This window comes from Pseudophryne corroboree, chromosome 1, assembly GCF_028390025.1.
Source record: "Pseudophryne corroboree isolate aPseCor3 chromosome 1, aPseCor3.hap2, whole genome shotgun sequence".
NCBI classification, from domain to species: Eukaryota; Metazoa; Chordata; class Amphibia; order Anura; family Myobatrachidae; genus Pseudophryne; species Pseudophryne corroboree.
The window spans coordinates 715,325,365-715,352,464 of NC_086444.1; the positions used below are offsets into that span (position 1 = coordinate 715,325,365).

General features: G+C 49.2%; 1 protein-coding gene and 1 pseudogene across 1 annotated transcript in view; both read right to left on the reverse strand.

Moving 5' to 3' along the window:
* Positions 1–27,100, reverse strand: part of HDGFL2 (HDGF like 2) — a 269,345-nt gene that overhangs the window by 54,674 nt on the left and 187,571 nt on the right. The gene's annotated exons all lie outside the window — the stretch shown is intronic.
* On the reverse strand, positions 156–274 carry LOC134933898 (5S ribosomal RNA; annotated as a pseudogene).

Genomic DNA, 27,100 nt, shown 5'->3' on the forward strand with positions numbered 1-27,100 from the left:
TCTGAATCAGCTTTCCATGTATGTAAGCAAAACTGCTCTGCGAGCATTTATTGTTAATGCTGATGCCCTGGAACATTATTGTACATATGAGCTATATGGGATTCTTGCTCCCTTGCAGGCGCTGAAAACCTGTCTTCCAGTACCTCAGCCCAGTGTACCTACAGAACCTGGTATTCCAAGGTGGTCTCCCATCCAAGAACTAACCAGGCCCAACACTGCTTAGCTTCCAAGATCTAGTGAGATTGGGCCTATCCAGTGTGGTGTGGCTGTAGATTGCAAGCTGAAGTCATGGCTGGCCTTATGACTGCTCCAGACAGAGACTATATGGTTTTCAGAAAACAATCCCTCTTTTGACGATGACGGCAAAGGCCATATAGATTTTCGCACTATCAATGATATGCGTATCTACTTTAGGAGGTACTTCCTATTTTTAAACAGTCCCCAGCTGGAAAAGGATATTTGGAATGCCATTTACTGGGAACCTATATTCCTTAATGGGTATAGCCCAAACCTTTTCCATGATTTCCATCAGCTGCTGGGGTCCCCCATGCGGAGGCCCTATTTTTTGGGACGTTTAAACATAGGTACCTTATTTTAAACACAAGCTCTGCTGATCCTCAGAGGACAGAAAGGCCTTTACTGCTCTCATTAATTCAGCTATATTCACTGAGCTGATACTCTACTTCGGCATACAAAGAACAGGTAGAGGGTATGTAGAGCTTTCATCATCTGATGAATCATCATGTGTAGCCTGTGCAGTTGATGATTTATTTACACTCGGTTTATCAGCTTGTTTTATTGGAGAAGCTGTTGGGGATACCGTAGGTAGAGAGCTGCATGTATGGGTTAATAGTGAACCCTATTCCTGGTATTGACGATGTAGGAATTAACCTTTCAGCTATACTGGGCAAGGTCTGTGCAAACATCGCTCAAGAGGGATATATCTGTACTTGATGTAGATCAGGGATCTGCCTTGTATTATGCTGAAAAGCAAACCATTTTACACATAAACCATCCTGTACCAGATCAGAAAGGATAACACAATTTTTGCAAGACAACATGATGAGCGTTGGTGTTACTGTAAGTGTACTCTCGTCACTTTTGCCGCTCTTAGACATGATAAATATCAGCACTTTCACAGTGTACTACACAATTTGTGACTGTAACCACTTTATCGTTCTAAAGTGATATCAATCTGACCCTTACCCATGCATCCGCATTGAGGATCAGAAGAACAACTGACAAACATATATAAAAGTCAGCAATCACACTAGCAGTCAGTCACATGTTATATTAGTCATATGAGCACATAATCAACTACGAACACTTAAAGTTTGTAGGAGTACATATTACTGAATTCTGTTTTATATTCAGACGCAATGGGAAGAAAACCGCAGTAATGTACACAGACACATATGCAATAGGCACTTAAATGTAACTATTCATACTGCCAAAACGAGTTTTATGGTAAGAACGTACCGTTGTTAAAACTCTTTCTGCAAGGTACACTGGGCTCCACAAGGATGGACAATGGGGTGTAGAGTAGGATCTTGATCCGAGGTACCAACAGGCTCAAAGCTTTGACTGTTCCCAGAATGCACAGCGCCGCCTCCTCTATAACCCCGCCTCCCTGCACAGGAGCTCAGTTTTTAGTTAACCAGCCCAATGCAGTAGCAGGAAAAGAGACGACAACGGTTAGTATCCACATACACCACACTCTCACGACAAGAGAAGTGTCAGCGGCTAACGCCATACCAACCCGAAGAAGCTAAGTGCGTCAGGGTGGGCGCCTTGTGGAGCCCAGTGAACCTCGCAGAAAGAGTTTTAACAACGGTAAGTTCTTACCATAAAACTCGTTTTCTGCTGTGGGGTATACTGGGCTCCACAAGGATGGACAATGGGGATGTCCTAAAGCAGTTCCTTATGGGAGGGGACACACTGTAGCGGGCACAAGAACCCGGCATCCAAAGGAAGCATCCTGGGAAGCGGCAGTATCGAAGGCATAGAACCTTATGAACGTGTTTCCAGAGGACCACGTAGCCGCCTTGCACAATTGTTCAAGGGTCGCACCACGTTGGGCCGCCCAAGAAGGTCCAACAGACCGAGTAGAATGGTCCGTAATGTGAGCAGGAGCTGACAGACCAGCCTTCACATAAGAATGTGCAATCACCATTCTAATCCACCTGGCCAGGGTCTGCTTGTGAGCAGGCCAGCCACATTTGTGAAATCCAAACAAAACAAAGAGAGAATCAGATTTTCGAATAGAAGCAGTTCTCTTCACATAGATACGGAGAGCCCATACCACATCCAAAGACCGCTCTTTGGGAGACAAATCAGGAGAGACAAAGGCCGGAACCACAATCTCCTGATTAAGGTGGAACGAGGACACCACCTTCGGTAAATAACCGGGATGAGTCCGAAGTACCGCCCGGTCACGGTGAAAAATCTGATATGGGGAACTACAGGAAAGGGCCCCCAAATTCGACACTCTTCTAGCAGAGGCAATAACCAGCAAGAACACCACCTTAAGGGAAAGCCACTTAAGATCAGCTGAACCAAGGGGTTCAAATGGAGGCTCCTGCATTGCCTCCAAAACCACCGACAAGTCCCAAGGAGCCACAGGCGGGACATAGGGAGGATGGATACGCAACACACCCTGAGTGAAAGTATGAACATCAGGTAAAGTCACAATTTTTCTCTGAAACCACACCGACAAGGCAGAAATATGAACCTTGAGGGAGGCCAGACGCAGGCCTAAATCCAGCCCCTGTTGCAGAAATGCCAAAAGTTTGGCTGTACTAAACTTGGAAGTGTCAAAATTGTTAGATGCGCACCAAACAAAGTAGGAATGCCAGACCCTATGGTAAATCCGGGCAGAAGCCGGTTTCCGGGCCCGCAACATAGTTTTAATGACCTCTTCAGAAAAACCCTTAGCCCTCAAGACGGAAGCTTCAAGAGCCACGCCGTCAAAGACAGCCGGGATAGGTCCTGGTAGACACAGGGGCCCTGAACGAGGAGGTTTGGGTGTTGTGGAAGTAGAATTGGACGCTCTGACGATAGGCCCTGCAGGTCTGAGAACCAGTGCCGTCTGGGCCACGCTGGAGCTATGATAAGCAGAATTCCTTTTTCTTGCTTGAACTTCCAAATTACCCTGGGCAGGAGTGACACCGGAGGGAACACGTATGGCAGCCGAAACCTCCACGGCACCGCCAGCGCATCCACGAATGCTGCTTGAGGATCCCTTGTCCTTGCTCCGAAGACCTTGCGATTGTGTCGAGACGCCATCAGATCTACATCTGGAAGACCCCACTTTTCCACTAGGAGTTGAAACACTTCTGGATGGAGGCCCCACTCGCCGGCATGCACATCCTGACGACTGAGAAAGTCCGCTTCCCAATTCAGGACTCCCGGAATGAATATTGCCGATATGGCCGGTAGATGGCGTTCCGCCCAATGTAGAATCCGTGAGACTTCCTTCATTGCCAAACGGCTTCGAGTGCCGCCTTGATGATTTATGTAAGCCACTGTGGTGGCATTGTCCGACTGTACTTGAACAGGACGATTCTGAATTAAATGCTGGGCCAGGTTCAATGCATTGAAGACCGCCCGCAATTCCAGAATATTGATCGAGAGGAGAGATTCCTCCTTGGTCCACCGACCCTGAAGGGAGTGTTGCTCCAGCACCCCGCCCCAACCTCTTAGACTGGCATCTGTCGTCAACAGGACCCAGTTGGATATCCAGAAGGGACGGCCGCTGCACAATTGTTGGTCCTGGAGCCACCAGAGCAGTGACAGACGGACCTCCGGAGTCAATGAGATCATTTGAGACCTGATCCGGTGAGGCAGGCCGTCCCACTTGGCTAGAATCAGCCTCTGGAGGGGGCGAGAATGGAATTGAGCATACTCCACCATGTCGAATGCTGACACCATGAGGCCCAGCACCTGCATAGCCGAATGTATCGACACTTGCGGACGAGAAAGGAAGCAACGAATCCTGTCCTGAAGCTTCAGGACCTTCTCCTGACACAAGAACAACCTCTGGTTGTGAGTGTCCAATAGCGCTCACAGATGCACCATGCTCTGAGCAGGGATCAGGGATGATTTCATCCAGTTGATGAGCCACCCGTGGGCTTGTAGAAACCGGACCGTCATATCCAGATGACATAGGAGAAGTTCCGGGGAATTTGCCAGGATTAACAAGTCATCCAGATACGGCAGTATCCTGACCCCTTGACGACGGAGTACCACCGTCATCACTTTGGTGAAGACTTGCGGAGCCGTTGTTAAACCAAAAGGTAATGCCCGAAACTGGTAATGGAGGTTGCCAATAGCAAACCTCAGGTATTGCTGATGTGACGCTGCTATAGGAATATGCAGGTAAGCATCCTGTATGTCTAGGGAGACCACGTAGTCCCCAGGTTCCAAGGCTAGAACTATAGAGTGAAGGGTTTCCATACGGAACTTGGAAACCTTCACAAACCTGTTCAATGCCTTGAGGTTGAGAATGGGCCGGGAGGACCCATTCGGTTTCGGGACTAGAAACAGCGGAGAATAGTACCCCCGGCCCCTCTGCATAAGAGCCACCTGTACTACGACTCCTGTATCCAGGAGGGTCTGTACCACCGAATGCAGAGTGTTTGCCTTTGTCTGGTCCGACGGGAGGTCTGTCTGGCAAAATCTATGAGGGGGTCGGTTTTTGAAGGCTATGGCGTAACCTCGAGTGACGACTTCCCGTACCCAGGCATCTGAAGTGAAGCCCCCCACCCTGGCCTTGGAAGCTGGCTGACGGGCCGCCCAGGCTCTTTTTGGCTTCGGCTTACCAGGTTTGGTAGTGCGGGCCTGCTTGTTGTACGCCTGACCTTTTGCTTTACCTGAAGGACGAAAGGGGCAAAAGGATGTACCTTAAGCCTTCGACACAGAAGGAGCGGTACTTGGCAGACAGGCAGTTTTGGCAGTAGCCAAGTCAGCCACTATCTTATTTAAGTCCTCCCCAAACAGAATATCTCCCTTGAAAGGGAGTACCTCCAGGGTTTTTCTAGAGTCCAGATCTACAGAACAGGATCTCAGCCACAATATCCGGCGAGCCAGGACTGACGTAGTAGAGGCCTTGGCTGCTAGGATACCGGCATCAGAAGCCGCCTCTTTAATATAGCGAGAAGCTGTGACAATATATGACAAGCATTGTCTAGCATGGTCAGAGGAGATTTCAGCTTCTAACTCCAAGGCCCATGTTTCAATAGCCTCTGCAGCCCATGTAGCTGCAATAGTGGGCCTTTGTGCAGCACCCGTGAGGGTGTAAATCGCTTTAAGACAACCCTCCACACGTTTATCCATAGGCTCTTTTAGAGACGTGATGGTAGTGACAGGCAGAGCTGAGGAAACCACCACCCTAACCACATGTGAGTCCACTGGAGGAGGAGTTTCCCAATTCTTAGACAGCTCTGGCGCGAGGGGATAGCGAGCCAGCATCTTCTTTTGAGGCACAAACTTCGTACCCGGGTTTTCCCAGGGTTCCTGATGTATATCCACTAGGTGGTTAGAGTGAGGTAAAACACCTTCTGACGCTTGAACTTATCAGGTTTCTTATGAAGGACGGATGGCTCGGGATCATCCGTAATCTGTAGAATTAACTTAATAGCCTCCAAAAGATCAGGAACATCCACACGTGAACTACCCTCCCCATCAGCCGTATCTGAGTCAGAACCTGTGGGTTCAGTGTAAGTGCAGTCTTCATCAGACTAGGTATCAGTGACAGCAGTGGATTGTGAGGAGACAAGCGCTCGCTTAGAGGACCCCTTGGACTTAGGCGAGCGATGGTCAGACTTTTTAGTAGTCAGGGACTGGTTCAACTTCTTCAATTGTCATATAAATCGTCCGCCCACGGCGGGTTACGGTTGTACCGGCATTGGGGGTCCCATAGGGGGTGTTAGTTTATGAACTAGCGTATGCAGAAGCGTGGAAAAAGCGGCCCACGGTGGGTCACTATGTGCCTCCGTTGCCACAGTCCCACTGGGGGGCAAGGAGCCCCCAGAACCAGAGCCCACAGCTGCTATATTCCCCTCATAGGGATCTGTGGCTTCAGCAACACCGGCAGTGTGTTCAGCCCCAGAACCGTTACCCTCAGAAGCAGACATGATATACTTGCAGTATCAGGTAATACAGTACAATTGGCAGCAGCACAATACCTCTTACCCAAACCCCTGCGCAGTGTAGTTAGCACTAGCAGAGATAAAGGAGAGATATGGTGACTAAATCACAGAGAAAAAATAAGAATTTACTTACCGATAATTCTATTTCTCGTAGTCCGTAGTGGATGCTGGGGACTCCGTAAGGACCATGGGGAATAGCGGCTCCGCAGGAGACTGGGCACATCTAAAGAAAGCTTTAGGACTATCTGGTGTGCACTGGCTCCTCCCCCTATGACCCTCCTCCAAGCCTCAGTTAGGATACTGTGCCCGGACGAGCGTACACAATAAGGAAGGATCTTGAATCCCGGGTAAGACTCATACCAGCCACACCAATCACACCGTACAACTTGTGATCTGAACCCAGTTAACAGCATGATAACAGAGGAGCCTCTAGAAAAGATGGCTCACTACAGCAATAAACCGATTTTTTGGTAACAATAACTATGTGCCAGTATTGCAGACAATCCGCACTTGGGATGGGCGCCCAGCATCCACTACGGACTACGAGAAATAGAATTATCGGTAAGTAAATTCTTATTTTCTCTAACGTCCTAAGTGGATGCTGGGGACTCCGTAAGGACCATGGGGATTATACCAAAGCTCCCAAACGGGCGGGAGAGTGCGGATGACTCTGCAGCACCAAATGAGAGAACTCCAGGTCCTCCTCAGCCAGGGTATCAATTTTGTAGAATTTTACAAACGTATTTGCTCCTGACCAAGTAGCTGCTCGGCAAAGTTGTAAAGCCGAGACCCCTCGGGCAGCCGCCCAAGATGAGTCCACCTTCCTTGTGGAGTGGGCATTTACAGATTTTTGGCTGTGGCAGGCCTGCCACAGAATGTGCAAGCTGAATTGTACTACAAATCCAACGAGCAATAGTCTGCTTAGAAGCAGGAGCACCCAGCTTGTTGGGTGCATACAGGATAAACAGCGAGTCAGTTTTCCTGACTCCAGCCGTCCTGGAAACATATATTTTCAGGGCCCTGACAACGTCTAGCAACTTGGAGTCCTCCAAGTCCCTAGTAGCCGCAGGCACCACAATAGGTTGGTTCAGGTGAAACGCTGAAACCACCTTAGGGAGAAACTGAGGACGAGTCCTCAATTCCACCCTGTCCGAATGTAAAATCAGATAAGGGCTTTTACAGGATAAAGCCGCCAATTCTGACACGCGCCTGGCCCAGGCCAGGGCCAACAGCATGACCACTTCCCATGTGAGATATTTTAACTCCACAGATTTAAGTGGTTCAAACCAATGTGACTTTTGGAACCCAAAAACTACATTGAGATCCCAAAGTGCCACTGGAGGCACAAAAGGAGGCTGTATATGCAGTACCCCTTTTACAAACGTCTGAACTTCAGGGACTGAAGCTAGTTCTTTTTGGAAGAAAATTGACAGGGCCGAAATTTGAACCTTAATGGACCCCAATTTTAGGCCCATAGACACTCCTGTTTGCAGGAAATGTAGGAATCGACCCAGTTGAATTTCCTCCGTCGGGCCTTACTGGCCTCGCACCACGCAACATATTTTCGCCAAATGCGGTGATAATGTTTTGCGGTTACATCCTTCCTGGCTTTGATCAGGATAGGGATGACTTCATCCGGAATGCCTTTTTTCCTTCAGGATCCGGCGTTCAACCGCCATGCCGTCAAACGCAGCCGCGGTAAGTCTTGGAACAGACAGGGCCCTTGCTGGAGCAGGTCCCTTCATAGAGGTAGAGGCCACGGATCCTCCGTGAGCATCTCTTGAAGTTCCGGTTACCAAGTCCTTCTTGGCCAATCCGGAGCCACGAATATAGTGCTTACTCCTCTCCATCTTATCAATCTCAGTACCTTGGGTATGAGAGGCAGAGGAGGGAACACATACACTGACAGGTACACCCACGATGTTACCAGAGCGTCTACAGCTATTGCCTGAGGGTCCCTTGACCTGGCGCAATACCTGTCGAGTTTTTCCCAACGGTTTATAATCATGTGGAAGACTTCTGGGTGAAGTCCCCACTCTCCCGGGTGGAGGTCGTGCTGAGGAAGTCTGCTTCCCAGTTGTCCACTCCCGGAATGAATACTGCTGACAGTGCTATTACATGATTTTCCGCCCAGCTTAGAATCCTTGCAGCTTCTGCCATTGCCCTCCTGCTTCTTGTGCCACCCTGTCTGTTTACGTGGGTGACTGCCGTGATGTTGTCCGACTGGATCAACACCGGCTGACCTTGAAGCAGAGGTCTTGCTAAGCTTAGAGCATTGTAAATGGCCCTTAGCTTCAGGATATTTATGTGAAGTGATGTCTCCAGGCTTGACCATAAGCCCTGGATATTCCTTCCCTGTGTGACTGCTCCCCAGCCTCGCAGGCTGGCATCCGTGGTCACCAGGACCCAGTCCTGAATGCCGAATCTGCGTCCCTCTAGAAGATGAGCACTCTGCAACCACCACAGGAGGGACACCCTTGTCCTTGGTGACAGGGTTATCCGCTGATGCATCTGAAGATGCGACCCGGACCATTTGTCCAGCAGGTCCCACTGGAAAGTTCTTGCGTGGAATCTGCCGAATGGGATTGCTTCGTAGGAAGCCACCATTTTACCCAGAACCCTTGTGCATTGATGCACTGAGACTTGGCTCGGTTTTAGGAGGTTCCTGACTAGCTCGGATAACTCCCTGGCTTTCTCCTCCGGGAGAAACACCTTTTTCTGGACTGTGTCCAGGATCATCCCTAGGAACAGAAGACAAGTCGTCGGAACCAGCTGCGATTTTGGAATATTGAGAATCCAATCGTGCTGCCGCAACACTACCTGAGATAGTGCTACACCGACCTCCAACTGTACCCTGGATCTTACCCTTATCAGGGAATCGTCCAAGTAAGGGATAACTAAAATTCCCTTCCTTCGAAGGAATATCATCATTTCGGCCATTACCTTGGTAAAGACCCGGGGTGCCCTGGACCATCCATACGGCAGCGTCTGAACTGATAGTGACAGTTCTGTACCATAAACCTGAGGTACCCTTGATGAGAAGGGTAAATTTTGACATGAAGGTAAGCATCCTGGATGTCCCGAGACATCATGTAGTCCCCTTCTTCCAGGTTCGCAATCACTGCTCTGAGTGACTCAATCTTGAATTTGAACCTCTGTATGTAAGTGTTCAAAGATTTTAGATTTAGAATCGGTCTCACCGAGCCGTCCGGCTTCGGTACCACAACAGTGTGGAATAATACCCCGTTCCCTGTTGCAGGAGGGGTACCTTGATTATCACCTGCTGGGAATACAGCTTGTGAATGGCTTCCAAAACTGTCTCCCTGTCAGAAGGAGACATCGGTAAAGCCGACTTTAGGAAACGGCGAGGGGGAGACGTCTCGAATTCTAATTTGTACCCCTGAGATATCACCTGAAGGATCCAGGGGTCTACTTGCGAGTGAGCCCACTGCGCGCTGAAATTCATTGAGACGGGCCCCCCACCGTGCCCGATTCTGCTTGTAAAGCCCCAGCGTCATACTGAGGGCTTGGCAGAGGCGGGAGAGGGTTTCTGTTCCTGGGAACTGGCTGATTTCTGCAGCCTTTTTCCTCTCCCTCTGTCACGGGGCAGAAATGAGGAACCTTTTGCCCGCTTGTCCACGAAAAGACTGCGCCTGATAATACGGCGTCTTCTCATGTTGAGAGGCGACCTGGGGTACAAACGTGGATTTCCCAGCTGTTGCCGTGGCCACCAGGTCTGAAAGACCGACCCCAAATAACTCCTCCCTTTAATAAGGCAATACTTCCAAATGCCGTTTGGAATACGCATCACCTGACCACTGACGTGTCCATAACCTTCTACTGGTAGAAATGGACAACGCACTTAGACTTGATGCCAGTCGGCAAATATTCCGCTGTGCATCACGCATATATAGAAATGCATCTTTTAAATGCTCTATAGGCAAAAATATACTGTCCCTATCTAGGGTATCAATATTTTTAGTCAGGGAATCCGACCACGCCAACCCAGCACTGCACATCCAGGCTGAGGCGATTGCTGGTCGCAGTATAACACCAGTATGTGTGTAAATACATTTTAGGATACCCTCCTGCTTTCTATCAGCAGGATCCTTAAGGGCGGCCATCTCAGGAGAGGGTAGAGCCCTTACAAGCGTGTGAGCGCTTTATCCACCCTAGGGGGTGTTTCCCAACGCACCCTAACCTCTGGCGGGAAAGGATATAATGCCAATAACATTTTAGAAATTATCAGTTGTTATCGGGGGAAAACCACGCATCATCACACACCTCATTTAATTTCTCAGATTCAGGAAAACTACAGGTAGTTTTTCCTCATCGAACATAATACCCCTTTTTGGTGGTACTCGTATTATCAGAAATGTGTAAAACATTTTTCATTGCCTCAATCATGTAACGTGTGGCCCTACTAGAAGTCACATTTGTCTCTTCACCGTCGACACTGGAGTCAGTATCCGTGTCGGCGTCTATATCTGCCATCTGAGGTAACGGGCGCTTTAGAGCCCCTGACGGCCTATGAGACGTCTGGACAGGCACAAGCTGAGTAGCCGGCTGTCTCATGTCAACCACTGTCTTTTATACAGAGCTGACACTGTCACGTAATTCCTTCCAACAGTTCATCCACTCAGGTGTCGACCCCCTAGGGGGTGACATCATTATTACAGGCAATCTGCTCCGTCTCCACATCATTTTTCTCCTCATACATGTCGACACAAACGTACCGACATACAGCACACACACAGGGAATGCTCTGATAGAGGACAGGACCCCACTAGCCCTTTGGGGAGACAGAGGGAGAGTTTGCCAGCACACACCAGAGCGCTATATATATATATACAGGGATAACCTTATATAAGTGTTTTTCCCCTTATAGCTGCTGTATCTTTAATACTGCGCGTAATTAGTGCCCCCCCTCTCTTTTTTAACCCTTTCTGTAGTGTAGTGACTGCAGGGGAGAGACAGGGAGCTTCCCTCCAACGGAGCTGTGAGGGAAAATGGCGCCAGTGTGCTGAGGAGATAAGGCCGCCGATAAGGGGGCGGAGCCTATCTCCCGTTTTTCTATGTATTCTGGCAGGGGTTAAATGCATCCATATAGCCCAGGAGCTATATGTGATGCATTTTTTGCCATCCAAGGTGTTTTTTTATTGCGTCTCAGGGCGCCCCCCCCCCCCCCAGCGCCCTGCACCCTCAGTGACCGGAGTGTGAAGTGTGCTGAGAGCAATGGCGCACAGCTGCAGTGCTGTGCGCTACCTTGTTGAAGACAGGACGTCTTCTGCCGCCGATTTTCCAGACTTTTTCTGCCTTCTGGCTCTGTAAGGGGGCCGGCGGCGCGGCTCTGGGACCCATCCAGGCTGGGCCTGTGATCGTCCCTCTGGAGCTAATGTCCAGTAGCCTAAGAAGCCCAATCCACTCTGCACGCAGGTGAGTTCACTTCTTCTCCCCTTAGTCCCTCGATGCAGTGAGCCTGTTGCCAGCAGGTCTCACTGAAAATAAAAAACCTAAACTAAAACTTTCACTAAGAAGCTCAGGAGAGCCCCTAGTGTGCACCCTTCTCGTTCGGGCACAAAGATCTAACTGAGGCTTGGAGGAGGGTCATAGGGGGAGGAGCCAGTGCACACCAGATAGTCCTAAAGCTTTCTTTAGATGTGCCCAGTCTCCTGCGGAGCCGCTATTCCCCATGGTCCTTATGGAGTCCCCAGCATCCACTTAGGACGTTAGAGAAATACGTATTAAAGTATATCTTTGTGAAAATCCTACATCAATATAAAACCTGACGCACCAAGCCCCCTCAGGTTATAAAATATAGGGATAGCAGGTTGAGTGAAAGACACGAAATGGACACCACTCAGCTATCTAATGCACACACAGATAGTCACAGTTTGTACAATGCAGAGGTTATTACTGACAATACTGCTGCACTGGACTAGCTTATAATATATATATATATATATATATATATATAAAAATATATATAAAACAGTCTGTAGGGCAGCACACCTTTTGTAAAATGATGGTCCCGGTGCCAGCCGTAGAACTTCCCCAGCCAGGAGTCCAAACAGACAGCAAATGGTATCGGCAGCATACGGTGAAATAACTACACAAGGAGTCAGGATAAACTGCAACGTTTCGATGCGTATTACATCGTCATCAGGCACAAACAATACAATAACTAGACTCTGCTCATCTTATATCCCCACCATGTGTAGCGCTAGCCGCGGCGTCCGGAACCAGGAAGTCTGACGCCCACAGATTACGTCATCTCCCCCCGTCCGTTACTGTGGTGACCTAAACAAAAACAATATTGTGAAATAAAAACAACAGCAGCACGGAGTTTCACACAGGCACAGTACAAAAAAATTACTTTAAATAGACATCGATACATAAACAATGCTATATACTTATATTACTACAGACCAGTGTATTTGTATATATGAGACACCATAGAAACAATGCATTAGATGAATGCGTGCAAACCAAGGTTGTCATTAAGACTACTGGGTGTGAGGGTTCCTAGTCTAAAGATCCAACTAGACTCACATTGAGTAATTTCAATGAGCGATTGCCCCCCCGCAATGATGGTGGAACATGATCGATGATCATGTATCTGAGATTGGCCATACTGTGACCGGCCTCCGCAAAGTGCCGCGCCACAGGATGGTCACTTCTGCCGGAGTCAATAGCAGCGCGAATGGTGGAACGATGTCCCGCCATGCGCTCATGCAATGTTCTATCGGTTTTATCCCCTAGACAAGAATTTACTAATCATATTATCAATTTGGGCACACGCATCCTTCCTATTGCTGCAAATGCGGCAAGCTCTGAGAAACTGTGAATAAGGGAGTCCATATTTCAGGGGTTTTGGATGAAAACTGGTTGAATGTAACAACGTATTTCTATCAGTATTCTTGGTATATAGATTGGTGGAAATCTGTTGATTCTCAAGTTTAACCATAACATCAAGAAAATTAATGGAATTGTCACTCGCATCACAGGAGAATTTAACGGGACTATCAGACCCGTTGTGTTCCCCAATAAATGATATCAACTGATCCTTGGTTCCAGTCCAAATCATAAATAAATCATCTATATATCTAACGTAAAAAAATATATTGTCTGAAATATTGGTATTGCTGAAAAAAATATCCTGTTCTGCCCGGAACATGTATGAATTAGCGTACGATGGGGCCACATCGTACGCTAATTCATACATGTTCCGGGCAGAACAGGATATTTTTTTCATCCATATAGTGGAAAGAAGTTCTTTATCAGACACAAAGTGACTTGTACTACCAAATTCATTGTGTACATTATCAGATGTCCATGTGGACTTGTTTATGTCGGTAAAACCGATAGAACATTGCGTGAGCGCATGGCGGGACATCGTTCCACCATTCGCACTGCTATTGACTCCGGCAGAAGTGACCATCCTGTGGCGCGGCACTTTGCGGAGGCCGGTCACAGTATGGCCAATCTCAGATACATGATCATCGATCATGTTCCACCATCATTGCGGGGGGGCAATCGCTCATTGAAATTACTCAAATGTGAGTCTAGTTGGATCTTTAGACTAGGAACCCTCACACCCCGTGGTCTTAATGACAACCTTGGTTTGCACGCATTCATCTAATGCATTGTTTCTATGGTGTCTCATATATACAAATACACTGGTCTGTAGTAATATAAGTATATAGCATTGTTCATGTATCGATGTCTATTTAAAGTAATTTTTTTGTACTGTGCCTGTGTGAAACTCCGTGCTGCTGCTGTTTATATTTCACAATATTGTTTTTGTTTAGCTCACCACGGCAACGGACGGGGGGAGATGACGTCATCTGTGGGCATCAGACTTCCTGGTTCCGGACGCTGCGGTTAGCGCTACACATGGTGGGGATATAAGGTGAGCAGAGTCTAGTTATTGTATTGTTTGTGCCTGATAACGATGTAATACACATCGAAACGTTGCAGTTTATCCTGACTCCTTGTGTCGTTATTTCACCGTGTGCTGCCGATACCATTTGCTATATATATATATATATATATATAAAAAAATAAGATTTTACTCACCGGTAAATCTATTTCTCGTAGTCCGTAGTGGATGCTGGGAACTCCGTAAGGACCATGGGGAATAGCGGGCTCCGAAGGAGGCTGGGCACTCTAGAAAGATTTATGACTACCTGGTGTGCACTGGCTCCTCCCACTATGACCCTCCTCCAAGCCTCAGTTAGGACACTGTGCCCGGACGAGCTGACATAATAAGGAAGGATTTTGAATCCCGGGTAAGACTCATACCAGCCACACCAATCACACCGTATAACTCGTGATACTATACCCAGTTAACAGTATGAATATAACTGAGCCTCTCAACAGATGGCTCAACAATAACCCTTTAGTTAGGGAATAACTATATACAAGTATTGCAGACAATCCGCACTTGGGATGGGCGCCCAGCATCCACTACGGACTACGAGAAATAGATTTACCGGTGAGTAAAATCTTATTTTCTCTGACGTCCTAGTGGATGCTGGGAACTCCGTAAGGACCATGGGGATTATACCAAAGCTCCCAAACGGGCGGGAGAGTGCGGGTGACTCTGCAGCACCGAATGAGAGAACTCCAGGTCCTCCTCAGCCAGGGTATCAATTTTGTAGAATTTTGCAAACGTGTTTGCCCCTGACCAAGTAACAGCTCGGCAAAGTTGTAAAGCCGAGACCCCTCGGGCAGCCGCCCAAGATGAGCCCACCTTCCCTGTGGAATGGGCTTTCACTGATTTAAGATGCGTCAGTCCAGCCGCAGAATGCGCCTGCTGAATCGTGTCACAGATCCAGCGAGCGATAGTCTGCTTAGAAGCTGGAGCACCCAGCCTGTTGGGTGCATACAGGATAAATAGCGAATCAATTTTCCTGACTCTAGCCGTCCTGGAAACATAATTTTTCAAGGCCCTGACTACGTCCATTAACTTGGAATCCTCCAAGTCCCTAGTAGCCGCAGGCACCACAATAGGTTGGTTCAAGTGAAAAGCTGATACCACCTTAGGGAGAAACTGGGGACGAGTCCTCAATTCTGCCCTATCCATATGGAAAATCAGATAAGGACTTTTATATGACAAAGCCGCCAATTCTGATACACGCCTGGCCGAAACCAAGGCCAATAACATGACCACTTTCAACGTGAGATATTTTAGATCCACGGTTTTTAGTGGTTCAAACCAATGTGATTTTAAGAAACTCAACACCACGTTGAGATCCCAAGGTGCCACTGGAGGCACAACCGGGGGCTGAATATGCAGCACTCCTTTTACAATGTCTGAACTTCAGGTACTGAAGCTAATGCTTTCTGGAAGAAAATCGACAGAGCCGAGATCTGTATCTTAATGGAGCCTAATTTTAGGCCCATAGACACTCCTGCTTGTAGGAAATGCAGAAATCGACCAAGTTGAAATTCCTCTGTTGGGGCCTTTTTTGCCCTCACATCAAGCAACATATTTCCGCCATATGCGGTGATAATGTTTTGCAGTTACATCTTTCCTGGCTTGAATCAGCGTAGGAATGACTTCCTCCGGAATGCCCTTTTCCTTTAGGATCCGGCGTTCAACCGCCATGCCATCAAAACGTAGCCGCGGTAAGTCTTGGAACAGACAGGGCCCCTGCTGCAGCAGGTCCTGTCTGAGCGGCAGAGGCCATGGGTCCTCTGATATATTTTCTTGAAGTTCTGGGTACCAGGCTCTTCTTGGCCAATCCGGAACCACGAGTATCGTTCTTACTCCTCGCCTTCTTATTATTCTCAGTACCTTTGGTATGAGAGGCAGAGGGGGGAACACATAAAACGACTGGTACACCCACGGTGTTACCAGAGCGTCCACAGCTGTCGCCTGAAGGTCCCTTGACCTGGCGCAATATCTTTTATAGCTTTTTGTTGAGGCGGGACGCCTTCATGTCCACCTGTGGCCTTTCCCAATGGTGTACAATCCTTTGGAAGACTTCTGGATGAAGTCCCCACACTCTCGGGTGGAAGTCGTGTCTGCTTCCCAGTTGTCCACTCCGGGAATGAACACTGCTGACAGTGCTAACACATGATTTTCCGCCCATCGGAGAATCCTTGTGGCTTCTGCCATCGCCATCCTGCTTCTTGTGCCGCCCTGTTGGTTTACATGGGCGACTGCCGTGATGTTGCCTGATTGGATCAGGACCGGCTGGTTTTGAAGCAGAGGCCTTGCCTGACTCAGGGCATTGTAAATGGCCCTCTGTTCCAGAATATTTATGTAGGGAAGTCACCTGACTTGACCAAAGTCCCTGGAAGTTTCTTCCCTGTGTGACTGCCCCCCAGCCTCAAAGGCTGGCATCCATGGTCACTAGGACCTAGTCCTGTATGTCGAACCTGCGGCCCTCTTGAAGATGGGCACTCTGCAGCCACTACAGTAGAGATACCCTGGTCCTTGGAGACAGGGTTATCAGCCTAATGCATCTGAAGATGCGACCCGGACCACTTGTCTAACAGGTCCCCCTGAAAAGTTCTTGCATGGAACCTGCCGAATGGGATTGCTTCGTAGGAAGCTAACATTTTTCCCAGGACTCGCGTGCAATGATGCACCGATAACTGTTTTGGCTTCAGGAGGTCTCTGACTAGAGATGACAGCTCCTTGGCTTTCTCCATCGGGAGAAACACTTATTTCTGGTCTGTGTCCAGAACCATCCCCAGGAACAGTAGACGTGTCGTAGGAACCAGCTGTGACTCTGGACTGTTTAGAATCCAACCGTGCTGTTGTAGCACTTTCCAAAATAGTGCTACCCCGACTAGCAACTGCTCCTTGGACCTCGCCCTTATAAGGAGATTGTCCAAGTACGGGATAATTAAAACTCCCCTTTTTCGAAGGAGTATCATCATTCCGGCCATTACCTTGGTAACACCCTCGGTGCCATGTACAGTCCAAACGGCAGAGTCTGGACTTGGTAATGGTAATCCTGTACCACAAATCTGAGGTACTCCTGACGAGGATAGTAAATAGGGACATGCAGGTAAGCATCCTTGATGTCCCGGAATACCATGTAATCCCCCTCGTCCAGGCTTGCAATAACCGCCCTGAGCGATTCCATCTTGAACTTGAATTTTTTATGCATGTGTTCAAGGATTTTAAATATAAAGAAGGGTCACACCGAACCATGCGGTTTCGGTACCCCAAACCGTGTGGAATAGTAACCCCGTCCTTGTTGAAGTAGGGGCACCTTAAGTATTACCTGCTGGGAATACAGCTTATTAATTGCCTCTAGCACAGCCTCCCTGCCTGAGGGAGTTGTCGGCAAGGCATATTTGAGGAAACGGCGGGGGGAAGACATCTCGAATTCCAGCTTGTACCCCTGAAATACTACTTGAATGAAACAGGGATCCACCTGTGAGCGAGCCCACTGATCGCTGAAATTTTTGAGACGGCCCCCCACCGTACCTGGCTACACCTGTGGAGCCCCCGCGTCATGCTGTGGACTCAGAGGAAGCGAGAGAAGAATTATGATTCTGGGAACAGGCTGACTGGTGCAGCTTTTTCCCTCTTCCCTTGTCTTTGTACAGAAAGGAAGCGCCTTTGACCCGCTTGCTTTTCTGAAGCCGAAAGGACTGTACCTGATAATACAGTGCTTTCTTAGTCTGTGAGGAAAACAGAGGTAAAAATATTTCTTTCCAGCTGTTGCTGCGGATACGAGGTCCCAGAGACCATCCCCAAATAATTCCTCACCCTTATAAGGCAGAATCTCTATGCGCCTTTTAAGGTCAGCATCACCTGTCCAGTGACAGGTCTCTAATACCCTCCTGACAGAATGGACATTACATTCATTTTGGATGCCAGCCGGCAAAATATCCCTCTGTGCATCCCTCATATATAAGACGACGTCTTTAATATGTTCTCATGTTAGCAAACTAGTATGTTTGACAGGGTCACCGACCACGCTGCAGCAGCACGCTCTGCAGGTTTCAGTCTAGTACCTGAGTGTGTAAATACAGACTTCAGGATAGCCTCCCTGGGATCAAGTCACGGATGTTCCTAGTGGATTGTGTATATGTCTCAACCTTGTCGACACTGGAGTCAGACTCCGTGTCGACATCTGTGTCTGCCATCTGAATGAGCGGGCGTTTTTGAGCCCCTGATGGCCTTTGAGACGCCTGGGCAGGCACGGGCTGAGAAGCCGGCTGTCCCACAGCTGTTACGTCATCCACCCTTTTATGTAAGGAGTTGACACTGTCGGTTAATACCTTTTACCTAACCATCCACTCTGGTGTCGGCCCCACAGGGGGGCGACATCACATTTATCGGCATCTGCTCCGTCACTATATAAGCCTCCTCCTCAAACATGTCGACACAGCTGTACCGACACACCGCACACACACAGGGAATGCTCTGACTGAGGACAGGACCCACAAAGCCCTTTGGGGAGACAGAGAGAGAGTATGCCAGCACACACCAGAGCGCTATATAATGAGGGGATTAACACTATAACTGAGTGAATTTTCCCCCATAGCTGCTTGTATATACAATATTGCGCCTAAATTTAGTGCCCCCCCTCTCTTTTTTACCCTTTGAGCCTGAAAACTACAGGGGAGAGCCTGGGGAGCTTTCTTCCAGTTGCACTGTGAAGAGAAAATGGCGCCAGTGTGTCTGAGGGAGATAGCCCCGCCCCTTTTCCGCGGCCTATTCTCCCGCTTTTTTCTGGATTCTGGCAGGGGTATTTACCACATATATAGCATCTGGGGCTATATATTGTGGTATTTTTGCCAGCCAAGGTGTTTTTATTGCTGCTCAGGGCGCCCCCCCCAAGCGCCCTGCACCCTCAGTGACCGGAGTGTGAAGTGTGTATGAGGAGCAATGGCGCACAGCTGCAGTGCTGTGCGCTACCTTGGTGAAGACTGATGTCTTCTGCCGCCGTTTTTCCGGACCTCTTCTTGCTTCTGGCTCTGTAAGGGGGACGGCGGCGCGGCTCCGGAACCGAACACCAAGGACTGGGCCTGCGGTCGATCCCTCTGGAGCTAATGGTGTCCAGTAGCCTAAGAAGCCCAATCCGGCTGCAAGCAGGCGAGTTCGCTTCTTCTCCCCTTAGTCCCTCGCTGCAGTGAGCCTGTTGCCAGCAGGTCTCACTGAAAATAAAAAACCTAAATCTATACTTTCTTTTTAAGGGCTCAGGAGAGCCCCTAGTGTGCATCCAACCTCGGCCGGGCACAAGATCTAACTGAGGCTTGGAGGAGGGTCATAGTGGGAGGAGCCAGTGCACACCAGGTAGTCATAAATCTTTCTAGAGTGCCCAGCCTCCTTCGGAGCCCGCTATTCCCCATGGTCCTTACGGAGTTCCCAGCATCCACTAGGACGTCAGAGAAATAAGATTTTACTCACCGGTAAATCTATTTCTCGTAGTCCGTAGTGGATGCTGGGACTCCGTAAGGACCATGGGGAATAGCGGCTCCGCAGGAGACTGGGCACAACTAAAGAAAGCTTTAGGACTACCTGGTGTACACTGGCTCCTCCCTCTATGACCCTCCTCCAGACCTCAGTTAGGATACTGTGCCCGGAAGAGCTGACACAATAAGGAAAGATTTTGAATCCCGGGTAAGACTCATACCAGCCACACCAATCACACCGTATAACTCGTGATACTATACCCAGTTAACAGTATGAAATATAACTGAGCCTCTCAACGGATGGCTCAACAATAACCCTTTAGTTAACAATAACTATATACAAGTATTGCAGACAATCCGCACTTGGGATGGGCGCCCAGCATCCACTACGGACTACGAGAAATAGATTTACCGGTGAGTAAAATCTTATTTTCTCTGACGTCCTAAGTGGATGCTGGGACTCCGTAAGGACCATGGGGATTATACCAAAGCTCCCAAACGGGCGGGAGAGTGCGGATGACTCTGCAGCACCGAATGAGCAAACTCTAGGTCCTCCTCAGCCAGGGTATCAAACTTGTAATATTTAGCAAATGTGTTTGACCCCGACCAAGTAGCTGCTCGGCAAGGTTATAAAGCCGAGACCCCTCGGGCAGCCGCCCAAGAAGAGCCCACCTTCCTCGTGGAATGGGCTTTCACTGATCTAGGATGCGGCAGTCCAGCCGCAGAATGTGCAAGCTGAATCGTACTACAAATCCAGCGAACAATAGTCTGCTTTGAAGCAGGAGCACCCAGCTTGTTGGGTGCATACAGGATAAATAGCGAGTCAGTTTTCCTGACACTAGCCGTCCTGGAAACATAAATTTTCAGGGCCCTGACTACGTCCAACAACTTGGAATCCTCCAAGTCCTTAGTAGCCGCAGGCACTACAATAGGTTGGTTCAAATGAAAAGCTGATACCACCTTACCAATTCTGACACACGCCTGGCCGAAGCCAAGGCCAACAGCATGACCACTTTCCACGTGAGAGATTTCAAATCCACGGTTTTTAGTGGCTCAAACCAATGTGACTTTAGGAAATCCAACACCACGTTGTGATCCCAAGGTGCCACTGGAGGCACAAAAGGGGGCTGAATATGCAGCACTCCCTTAACAAATGTCTGAACTTCAGGCAGTGAAGCCAGTTCTTTCTGGAAGAAAATCGACAGAGCCGAAATCTGGACCTTAATGGAACCCAATTTTAGGCCCATAGTCACCCCTGACTGTAGGAAGTGCAGAAAACGGCCCAGCTGAAATTCCTCCGTTGGGGCCTTCCTGGCCTCACACCACGCAACATATTTTTGCCATATGCGGTGATAATGGTTTGCGGTCACTTCTTTCCTAGCTTTAATCAGCGTAGGGATGACTTCCTCCGGAATGCCCTTTTCCTTCAGGATCCGGCGTTCAACCGCCATGCCGTCAAACGCAGCCGCGGTAAGTCTTGGAACCGACAGGGCCCCTGCTGCAGCAGGTCCTGTCTGAGCAGCAGAGGCCATGGGTCCTCTGAGATCATTTTTTTAAGTTCTGGGTACCAAGCTCTTCTTGGCCAATCCGGAACCATGAGTATAGTTCTTACTCCTCTCCTTCTTATTATTCTCAGTACCTTGGGTATGAGAGGCAGAGGAGGGAACACATACACCGACTGGTACACCCACGGTGTTACCAGAGCGTCCACAGCTATCGCCTGAGGGTCCCTTGACCTGGCGCAATATCTTTTTAGCTTTTTGTTGAGGCGGGACGCCATCATGTCCACCTGTGGCCTTTCCCAATGGTGTACAATCATTTGGAAGACTTCTGGATGAAGTCCCCACTCTCCCGGGTGGAGGTCGTGCCTGCTGAGAAAGTCTGCTTCCCAGTTGTCCACTCCGGGAATGAACACTGCTGACAGTGCTAACACATGATTTTCCGCCCATCGGAAAATCCTTGTGGCTTCTGCCATCGCCCTCCTGCTTCTTGTGCCGCCCTGTTGGTTTACATGGGCGACCGCCGTGATGTTGTCTGACTGGATCAGCACCGGCTGGTGTCGAAGCAGGGGTCTAGCCTGACTTAGGGCATTGTTAATGGCCCTTAGTTCCAGAATATTTATGTGTAGGGAAGTCTCCTGACTCGACCATAGTCCTTGGAAGTTTCTTCCCTGTGTGACTGCCCCCCAGCCTCGAAGGCTGGCATCCGTGGTCACCAGGACCCGGTCCTGTATGCCGAATCAGCGGCACTCTAGAAGATGAGCACTCTGCAGCCACCACAACAGCGACACCCTGGCCCTTGGAGACAGGGTTATCAGCCGATGCATCTGAAGATGCGACCCGGACCACTTGTCCAACCGATCCCACTGGAAGATCCTTGCATGGAACCTGCCGAATGGAATTTCTTCGTAAGAAGCTACCATCTTTCCCAGGACTCGCGTGCAGTGATGCACCGACACCTGTATTTATTTTAGGAGGTCTCTGACTAGAGATGACAACTCCTTGGCCTTCTCCTCCGGGAGAAACACTTTTTCCTGTTCTGTGTCCAGAACCATACCCAGGAACAGTAGATGCGTCGTAAGAACCAGCTGCGACTTTGGAATATTCAGAATCCAGCCACGCTGTTGTAGCACTTCACGAGATAGTGCTACTCCGACCAACAACTGCTCCCTGGACCTCGCCTTTATAAGGAGATCGTCCAAGTACGGGATAATTATAACTCCCTTTTTTTTTAAGGAGTATCATCATTTCGGCCATTACCTTGGTAAATACCCTCGGTGCCGGGGACAGACCAACGGCAACGTCTGGAATTGGTAATGACAGTCCTGTACCACAATTTTGAGGTACTCCTGGTGAGGAGGGTAAATGGGGACATGCAGGTAAGCATCCTTGATGTCCAGTGATATCCAGGCTTGCAATAACCGCCCTGAGCGATTCCATTTTGAACTTGAACCTTCGTATATAAGTGTTCAAGGATTTCAATTTTAGAATGGGTCTCACCGAACCGTCTGGTTTCGGTACCACAACCATTGTGGAATAGTAACCCCGGCCTTGTTGAAGGAGGGGTACCTTGATTATCACCTGCTGGAAGTACAGCTTGTGAATTGCCGCCAGTACTACCTCCCCTCGAGGGCAGCAGGCAAGGCTGATTTGAGGTAACGGCGAGGGGGAGTCGCCTCGAACTCCAGCTTGTATCCCAGTGATACTACTTGCAGAACCCAGGGATCCACCTGTGAGCGAGCCCACTGGTCGCTGAAGTTCCCGAGACGCGCCCCCACCGCACCTGGCTCCACCTGTGGAGCCCCAGCGTCATGCGGTGGACTCAGATGAAGCGGGGGAAGATTTTTGATCCTGGGAACTGGCTGTCTGGTGCAGCTTTTTCCCTCTACCCTTGTCTCTGTGCAGAAAGGAAGCGCCTTTGACCCGCTTGCTTTTCTGAAGCCGAAAGGACTGTACCTGATAATACGGTGCTTTCTTAGGCTGTGAGGAAACCTGAGGTAAAAAATTTTCTTTCCCAGCTGTTGCTGTGGATACGAGGTCCCAGAGACCATCCCCAAACAATTCCTCACCCTTATAAGGCAGAATCTTCATGTGCCTTCTAAAGTCAGCATCGCCTGTCCACTGCCGGGTCCCTAATACCCTCCTGGCAGAATGGACATTGCATTAATTCTTAATGCCAGCCGACAAATATCCCTCTGTGCATCCCTCATATATAAGACGACGTCTTTAATATGCTCTATGGTTAGCAAAATAGTATCCCTGTCCTGACAGGGTAATAGACCATGCTGCAGCAGCACAATCCATGCTGAGGCAATTGCAGGTCTCAATATAGTACCCGAGTGTGTATATACAGACTTCAGGATAGCCTCCTGCTTTTTATCAGCAGGCTCCTTCAAAGTGGCCGTATCCTAAGACGGCAGTGCCACCTTTTTTGACAAACGTGTGAGCGCCTTATCCACCCTAGGGGATATCTCCCAACGTGACCTATCCTCTGGCGGGAAAGGGTACGCCATCAGTAACTTTTTAGAAATTACCAGTTTCTTATCGGGGGAACCCACGCTTCTTCACACACTTCATTCACTCATCTGATGGGGGAACAAAACACTGGCTGCTTTTTCTCCCCAAACATAAAACCCCTTTTTTGTGGTACTTGGGTTAATGTCAGAAATGTGTAACACATTTTTCATTGCCGAGATCATGCAACGGCTGTACCTAGTGGATTGTGTATATGTCTCAACCTCGTCGACACTGGAGTCAGACTCCGTGTCAACATCTGTGTCTGCCATCTGAGGTAGCGGGCGTTTTTGAGCCCCTGATGGCCTTTGAGACGCCTGGGCAGGCGCGGGCTGAGAAGCCGGCTGTCCCACAGCTGTTACGTCATCCAGCCTTCTATGTAAGGAGTTGACACTGTCGGTTAATACCTTCCACCTATCCATCCACTCAGGTGTCGGCTCCGCAGGGGGTGACATCACATTTATCGGCATCTGCTCCGCCTCCACATAAGCCTCCTCATCAAACATGTCGACACAGCCGTACCGACACACCGCACACACACAGGGAATGCTCTGACAGAGGACAGGACCCCACAAAGCCCTTTGGGGAGACAGAGAGAGAGTATGCCAGCACACACCAGAGCGCTATATAACACAGGGATGAACACTATAACTGAGTGATTTTCCCTTATAGCTGCTTATATATATACTGCTGCGCCTAAATTTAGTGCCCCCCCTCTCTTTTTTACCCTTTGTTGTCTTGAAACTGCAGGGGAGAGCCTGGGAGCGATCCTTCCAGCGGAGCTGTGAGGGAAAAATGGCGCCAGTGTGCTGAGGGAGATAGCCCCGCCCCTTTTTTGGCAGACTTCTCCCGCTTTTTTATGGATCTCTGGCAGGGGTATTTTTCACATATATAGCCTCTAAGACTATATATAGTGATTTTTTTGCCAGCCAAGGTGTTAATATTGCAGCTCAGGGCGCCCCCCCCCCAGCGCCCTGCACCCATCAGTGACCGGAGTGTGAGGTGTGCATGAGGAGCAATGGCGCACAGCTGCAGTGCTGTGCGCTACCTTGTTGAAGACCGGAGTCTTCTGCCGACGATTTTCAGGACCATCTTCTTGCTTCTGGCTCTGTAAGGGGGACGGCGGCGCGGCTCCGGGACCGGACGATCGAGGTCGGGCCCTGTGTTCGATCCCTCTGGAGCTAATGGTGTCCAGTAGCCTAAGAAGCCCAAGCTAGCTGCAAGCAGGTAGGTTCGCTTCTTCTCCCCTTAGTCCCTCGTAGCAGTGAGTCTGTTGCCAGCAGATCTCACTGAAAATAAAAAACCTAAAATAAACTTTCTTTTTCTAGGAGCTCAGGAGAGCCCCTAGTGTGCATCCAGCTCAGCCGGGCACAAGATTCTAACTGAGGTCTGGAGGAGGGTCATAGAGGGAGGAGCCAGTGCACACCAGGTAGTCCTAAAGCTTTCTTTAGTTGTGCCCAGTCTCCTGCGGAGCCGCTATTCCCCATGGTCCTTACGGAGTCCCAGCATCCACTTAGGATGTCAGAGAAATAAGATTTTACTTACCGGTAAATCTATTTCTCGTAGTCCGTAGAGGATGCTGGGACTCCGTAAGGACCATGGGGAATAGACGGGCTCCGCAGGAGATAGGGCACTTTAAGAAAGCTTTGGACTCTGGGTGTGCACTGGCTCCTCCCTCTATGCCCCTCCTCCAGACCTCAGTTAGGGAAACTGTGCCCAGAGGAGATGGACAGTACGAGGAAGGATTTTTGTAAATCTAAGGGCGAGATCCATACCAGCCACACCAATCACACCGTATAACTTGTGATACACTACCCAGTCAACAGTATGAACAACAACATAGCCTTGGTTCAACCGATAAACTATAACATAACCCTTATGTAAGCAACAACTATATACAAGTCTTGCAGAAGAAGTCCGCACTTGGGACGGGCGCCCAGCATCCTCTACGGACTACAAGAAATAGATTTACCGGTAAGTAAAATCTTATTTTCTCTAACGTCCTTGAGGATGCTGGGACTCCGTAAGGACCATGGGGATTATACCAAAGCTCCCAAACGGGCGGGAGAGTGCGGATGACTCTGCAGCACCGATTGAGCAAACATGAGGTCCTCCTCAGCCAGGGTATTTAACTTGTAGAACTTTGCAAAGGTGTTTGAACCTGACCAAGTAGCAGCTCGGCACAATTGCAATGCCGAGACCCCTCGGGCAGCCGCCCAAGAAGAGCCCACTTTCCTAGTGGAATGGGCCTTAACCGATTTAGGCAATGGCAAACCTGCCGTAGAATGCGCCTGCTAAGTCGTATTACAGATCCAGCGAGCAATAGTCTGCTTTGAAGCAGGAGCGCCAACCATGTTGGCCGCATACAGAACAAACGGAGCTTCAGTCTTCCTGATTCTAGCCGTTCTGGTCACATAAATCTTCAAAGCCCTGACCACATCCAGGGACTCGGAATCCTCCAAGTCCCGTGTAGCCACAGGCACGACAATAGGTTGGTTCACATGAAAAGATGAGACTACCTTGGGCAGAAATTGAGGACGAGTCCTCAACTCTGCCCTATCCACGTGAAAAATCAGGTATGGGCTTTTATATGATAAAGCCGCCAATTCCGAAACCCGCCTTGCAGAAGCTAAAGCCAACAACATGACCACTTTCCAAGTGAGGTATTTCAACTCCACTGTCTTAAGTGGTTGAAACCAAGGTGACTTGAGGAAACGTAACACCACGTTAAGATCCCAAGGCGCCACCGGAGGCACAAAGGGGAGGCTGAATATGAAGCACACCCTTCACAAAAGTCTGTACTTCAGGAAGAGAGTCTAATTCTCTTTGAAAGAAAATGGATAAGGCCGAAATTTGGACCTTTATGGACCCTAATTTTAGGCCCAAAGTCACTCCTGTTTGAAGGAAGTGAAGTAGACGGCCCAAATGGAACTCCTCCGTAGGAGCAGTTCTGGCCTCACACCAAGAAACATATTTTCGCCATATACGGTGATAATGTTTTAACGTCACGTCTTTCCTAGCCTTGATCAGGGTAGGAATGACCTCCTCCGGAATCCCTTTTTCCGCTAGGATCCGGCGTTCAACCGCCATGCCGTCAAACGCAGCCGCGGTAAGTCTTGGAACAGACAGGGCCCCTGCCGCAGCAGGTCCTGCCTTAGAGGAAGAGGCCACGGATCTTCTGTGAGCAACTCTTGCAGCTCCGGATACCAAGTCCTCCGTGGCCAATCTGGAACAATGAGGATTGTTCTGACCCTGCTTATTCTTATTATTCTCAACACTTTGGGTATGAGAGGAAGAGGAGGAAACACATAGACCGATCTGAACACCCAAGATGTCACCAGAGCGTCCACCGCTACCGCCTGAGGGTCCCTTGACCTGGCGCAATACCGCTTTAGCTTTTTGTTGAGACGGGATGCCATCATGTCTATTTGAGGCAGTCCCCACCGACCCGTGATCTGTGTGAAGACTTCTTGATGAAGTCCCCCCTCTCCCGGATGCAGGTCGTGCCTGCTGAGGAAGTCCGCCTCCCAGTTGTCCACCCCCGGGATG